This window comes from Bos javanicus, chromosome 1 (genome assembly GCF_032452875.1).
Source record: "Bos javanicus breed banteng chromosome 1, ARS-OSU_banteng_1.0, whole genome shotgun sequence".
Taxonomy (NCBI): Eukaryota; Metazoa; Chordata; class Mammalia; order Artiodactyla; family Bovidae; genus Bos; species Bos javanicus.
In genome coordinates, this window is record NC_083868.1 from 85,091,779 (window position 1) to 85,097,843 (window position 6,065).

Consider the following 6,065-nt stretch of genomic DNA (forward strand, 5'->3'; position numbering starts at 1 on the left):
AGTTCCTGGAAAACAAGGGAAGCTGCTGAGAGCATACCCAGCTCCATGTGGTGGGGTTGGATGTACATGGAACTAACGGCATCCAGTCACCTATATTCCCACCACACCTCCTGTGGGAGATGTTTGAGGGGTGTTCCTGAAAACTTTCTTCCCCACCTTCTTCCCATGCCAGAGTAAATTCTATAAAGGGATGCTCTGGCAGTTTTCTCTTTGGCATTCCAGGGACTGATAAATCACAGATCACTCTAAGGCACAGTATGGACTCCTGTGATCTGTCAGCGAAGAAGAGGCAGATGCAGGAGGAGAAAGGACCTTACTACATTCCTTTGACCAGTTCTCCTATTCATACTTCTCTCAGCAAATAAAAGCACAGAGTGAGGATTGGAAAACCCTGTGGGCTAGTTCAGTTCAGTTCAGTCACTCAGTTGTGTCCGACTCTTTGTGACCGCGTGAACCGCAGCACGCCAGGCCTCCCTGTCCATCACCAACTCCCAGAGTCCACCCAAACCCATGTCCCTTGAGTCAGTGATGCCATTCAACCATCTCATCCTCTGTCGTCCCCTTCTCCTCCTGCCCTCAATCTTTCCCAGCATCAGGGTCTTTTCCAATGAGTCAATTCTTCCCATGAGGTGGCCAAAGTATTGGAGTTTCAGCTTCAACATCAATCCTTCCAATGAACACCCAGGACTGATCTCCTTTAGGATGGACTGGTTGGATCTCCTTGCAGTCCAAGAGACTCTCAAGAGTCTTCTCCAACACCACACTTCAAAAGCATCAACTCTTTGGTGCCCGACTTTCTTTATAGTCCAACTCTCACATCCATATATGACTACTGAAAAAAACCATAGCCTTGACTAGACGGACCTTTGTTGGCAAAGAAATATCTCTGCTTTTTAATATGCTGTCTAGGTTGGTCATAACTTTCCTTTCAAGGAGTAAGCGTCTTTTAATTTCATGGCTGCAGTCACCATCTGCAATGATTTTGGAGCCCAGAAAAATGAAGTCAGCCACTGTATCCACTGTTTCTCCATCTATTTGCCATGAAGTGATGGGACTGGATGCCATGATCTTTGCTTTCTGAATGTTGAGCTTTAAACCAACTTTTTCACTCTCCTCTTTCACTTTTAGTTCTTCTTCACTTTCTGCCATAAGGGTGGTGTCAGCTGCATATCTGAGGTTATTGATATTTCTCCCGGCAATCTTGATTCCAGCTTGTGCTTCCTTCAGCCGCGTGTTTCTCATGATGTACACTGCATATACGTTAAATAAACAGGGTGACAATATACAGCCTTGACATACTCCTTTTCCTATTTGGAACCATTCTGTTGTTCCATGTCCATTTCTAACTCTTCCTTCCTGACCTGCATACAGGTTTCTCAAGAGGCAGGTCAGGTGGTCTGGTATTCCCATCTCTTTCAGAATTTTCCACAGTTTATTGTGATCCACACAGTCAAAGGCTTTGCCATAGTCAATAAAGCAGAAATAGAAGTTTTTCTGGAACTCTCTTGTTTTTTAGATGATCCAGCAAATGTTGGCAATTTGATCTCTTACTCCTCTGCCTTTTCTGAAACCAGCTTGAACATCTGGAAGTTCACGGTTCACATATTGCTTAAGCCTGGCTTGGAGAATTTTGAGCATTACTTTACTAGTGTGTGAGATGAGTGCAATTGTGTGGTAGTTTGAGCATTCTTTGGCATTGCCTTTCTTTGGGATTGTAATGAAAACTGACTTTTTCTAGTCCTGTGGCCACTGCTGAGTTTTCCAAATTTGCTGGCATATTGAGTGCAGCACTTTCACAGAATCATCTTTCAGGATTTGAAATAGCTCAACTGGAATTCCATCACTTCCACTAGCTTTGTTCATAGTGATGCTTCCTAAGGCCCACTTGACTTCACATTCCAGGATGTCTGGCTCTAGGTGAGTGATCACACCATTGTGATTATCTGGGTCGTGAAGATCTTTTTGTACAGTTCTTCTGTGTTTTCTTGCCACCTCGGCTTCTGTTAGGTCCCTACCATTTCTGTCCTTTACTGAGCCCATCTTTGCATGAAATGTTTCCTTGGTTTCTCTAATTATCTTCAAGAGATCTCTAGTCTTTCCCATTCTGTTATTTTCCTCTATTTCTTTGCATTGATCACTGAGGAAGGCTTTCTTATCTCTCCTTGCTATTCTTTGGAACTCTGGATTCAGATGGATGTATCTTTCCCTTTCTCCTTTGCTTTTCACTTCTCTTCTTTTCACAGCTATTTGTAAGGCCTCCTCAGACAGCCATTTTGCTTTTTTGCATTTCTTTTCTTGGGGATGTTCTTGATTCCTGTCTCCTGTACAATGTCACAAACCTCTATCCATAGTTCATCAGGCACTCTCTCTGTCGAATCTAGTCCCTTAAATCTATTTCTCACTTCCACTGTATAGTCATAAGGGATTTGATTTAGGTCGTACCTGAATGGTCTAGTGGTTTTCTCCACTTTATTCAATTTAAGTCTGAATTTGGCAATAAAGAGTTCATGATCTGAACTACAGTCAGCTCCTGGTCTTGTTTTGCTCACTGTATAGAGCTTCTCCATCTTTGGCTGCAAAGAATATAATCAATATGATTTTGGTGTTGACCATCTGGTGGTGTCCATGTGTACAGTCTTGTCTTGTGTTGTTGGAAGAGGGTGTTTGCTATGACCAGTGCATTCTCTTGGCAGAACTCTATTAGTCTTTGCCCTGCTTCATTCTGCACTCCAAGGCCAAATTTGCCTGTTACTCCAGGTGTTTCTTGACTTCCTACTTTTGCATTCCAATTCCCTATAATGAAAAGGACATCTTTTTTTGGGTGTTAGTTCTAGAAGGTCTTGTAGGTCTTCATAGAACTGTTCAACTTCAGCTTCTTCAGCGTTACTGGTCGGGGCATAGACTTGGATTACTGCGATATTGAATGGTTTGCCTTGGAAATGAACAGAGATCATTCCGTCATTTTTGAGATTGCATCCAAGTACTGTGGGCTAGACCTGGGTTCAAATCCATGTTCTGTACTTAACACTTAATTGCTTGTTTCACTTGGACCCATCACAACCACCCTGAACCTCAATCCCCTCTTCTGTAGGAAGGGGATGTTGGAACAGAGCATCTCCAAGATCTCGTCCATGGGTAACCTTGACCATGGAGACTTTGGTTTGCTCCTCAGCTCTGCGCTTGGCAGGCCACAGGGTCATTGTAGGTCTCAGTTTAGGGATCAGCTCAGCATTTTAACAGTAACTCACCCCATGTAGTGCAGTTCTTGGAACCCAAGTTTGAAGATGCAGCTGTAGAACAGGGCAGATGTCTGAAGAGCCTCACAGAGGGGCCTTGTGATAAACAAAGTTAGAGTCCACAGAAGCATCCGAAATGAGGCAGAGGAGTAACTGTTTAGGTTTGTTTGGCACTAAAGTATATTTAAAAGTTTATTTCATATTAAATTATAAAAACCATATGGAAAAGTGATTATAAACTCTTTTTTCAGTAATAAAACAGCCCTTGGGGCACAGAAGCACATAGGCTTAATACACCTAAAAATATCTTATTTTTCTACAGCTTGATTGAAACTGATGTAGGTGTGCTTGGCATCTGACTTGGGGAGGTCGTGCCTTTTCTTCTTCTGCTAATAATACTGTTTGGCAGCTTTACACTCTATCTTACCACAGATCTTTGCCAAAACTTGAATTTACTTCCGTCAGATTAACTGTCTCCAAAAACAAACTGGCATTTCTTCTAAGGGCTCCGATTAAAAGGATAAGCTTGAGTGACACTCCCTTAAATGGCTGGATGTTCTCACAGGGCTAGGAAATCAGAACTGGAAAAGCAGCAGGGCTGAATTTAGTCACATGGCTGCTCAGGCATTTGGACAGGGAGAGGGGCTGCCCTTTCCCTCTGCTGTGTTTAGAAACCCTGGGTGAATTATGATTTTGAATACATACCTCTCAAAAAACTGTGAGAAGAAAACCACTGCTTTGTTCTAGGTCCCAACCATCCAGTTCTTTGTTTTAAATATCATTTTTACTAATTTTGCTGGTCAAATTATGTTGGCTCCCCCAAAGCACCAAGGAAATAGGGGCCTTTTCTAGTTGCACAGCTGAATGCATATGGAATTTGAATGAGTCCACTATGTATGGTCCAACGAACTTTCTGTCTTTAACATTCCAGTAGACAGAGAGGAGAATCCAGGGAAGACAGAAAGCAAGAAAAGGGGAAGGAAGCACTGGCTAGTTTTTCCCTCTCTCTTGTTTATAATTTGATCCCTCAAGAATAAGAGTCAGGGTTAAAATAATTTTCCAAGCAGATATTTTTCTTTTTATCTTTTATTATTGTGTGCAATGTATTTATTTATGTTGAGGAAACAATAGGTAAGGGATAGAGAAGAAAGAAATAGGTTACTGATTCTTGTAGGTTACAAATTTGAATGCCTAACACAAGAAAAAATTCAAGTGAGATAACATTTCAAGAATCACATTGAAATGTGGCTCTTAGACACACATTCACTCTCTCTTTCTTACAACTGTCTGTCCCCCTATAAGTAAGAGTACCTTGAAAGAACTCTGTGAAAAATCTATGGAAAACTCTTTGTCAGCTGTAAATACTATGTTAAATTTTCTAATCCTATGTTGATATTAACTATCTAAAAATGAAGGACAAAATAGCTATTGTTATTAATTTTATCCCATAACTTTTATTACTCTGCCTGAGAAGATATAGGATCAATAATTAATATAGTCATTAATTAAATAACTTTTAATTAATGCTAAGGGGAAAAAAAATTTGCTTGGATTGTTATATTGAGTTAAATTTTTTTATTGCCCAGATCCAAATTTCTTTGAGTTAGAGCCTTGGCTTATCTAAGTATGGTTATGCCAAAGCATAAACAGACTGTCATTGTGCTTAGCTTAGCGTGGCTATCACTGAGCTCTGCTAGGGGTGGGAGAAATGTCAGCTTTGCCATTTCTTATTCATTTGTATTCACATTATTAATATTACCTTCAACACGTGGTTTCATTGTATGAATGTTTTAAAGCCATTAATCCACATTATGCAGGACACTGTAGTTAAAACTAGATAATGTAATTCACAATTCCCTTTAGCCAAGTGCAGGAGAATTGTAATGCCTGACAATGTACTGAAAACAACCTAAGAGTTGAGGCTGTCTGGTCAGCCCCCTGGGCCATGATCCCTCTACCAGGATCCCTCCTGCTCTGTATAAGACTACACTCATCCAACACATGGGACAAGCCAAAGCCTCAGGGTCAGCCCCCACACTGGGCATTGAAGTCAGAATATATAAGTCAGTTGTATATAAATCAATATATTTGCTTATAAAATTGTAATACATAACATACACACACACATATAATAATATAATAAAAGTGAACCATTTTTTTTTCTACTTTTACCTGTAAGGATAAGCTTAATCTGATTTTGAGGTCACTTCTTGGGGTAATTTACACAAAGATAAAATACATATTGTTATCTTCATTTTACTGATAAGGAAAATTAAGTTGCTGCGGGTCACAGTTAGCAATTTTCCCTTTTTTTGGTAGCCTGTGTTTTTCCATAGTCTTATGAATGTGAAAGTGAAGTTGCTCAGTCATGTCTGACTCTTTGCGACCCCATGGACTGTAGCCTACCAGGCTCCTCTGTCCATGGGATTTCCCAGTGATTTTCCAGGCAAGAGTACTGGAGTGGTTTGCCATTTCCTTCTCCAGCGGATCTTCCCAACCCAGGGATCGAACCCAGGTCTCCTGCATTGTAGGCAGACGCTTTACCATCTGAGCCACCAGGGAAGAGCCATGATTTTCCATAACTACTGGCAGAAAAAGAAAATAAAAACATCAAGTAGTTTCAGATCAGATCAGATCAGTCGCTCAGTCGTGTCCGACTCTTTGCAACCCCATGAATCTCAGCACGCCAGGCCTCCCTGTCCATCACCAACTCCCGGAGTTCACTCAGACTCACGTCCATCGAGTCAGTGATGCCATCCAGCCATCTCATCCTCTGTCGTCCCCTTCTCCTCCTGCCCCCAATCCCTCCCAGCATCAGAGTCTTTTCCA

General features: G+C 41.3%; 1 non-coding gene across 1 annotated transcript; it reads right to left on the minus strand.

Annotated features, from left to right (window-relative positions):
- Positions 1–5,726: 5,726 nt before the first annotated feature.
- Positions 5,727–5,798, minus strand: TRNAC-ACA (transfer RNA cysteine (anticodon ACA)). The gene has a single exon. It is a non-coding gene; the product is annotated as a tRNA-Cys (tRNA).
- Positions 5,799–6,065: the final 267 nt, after the last annotated feature.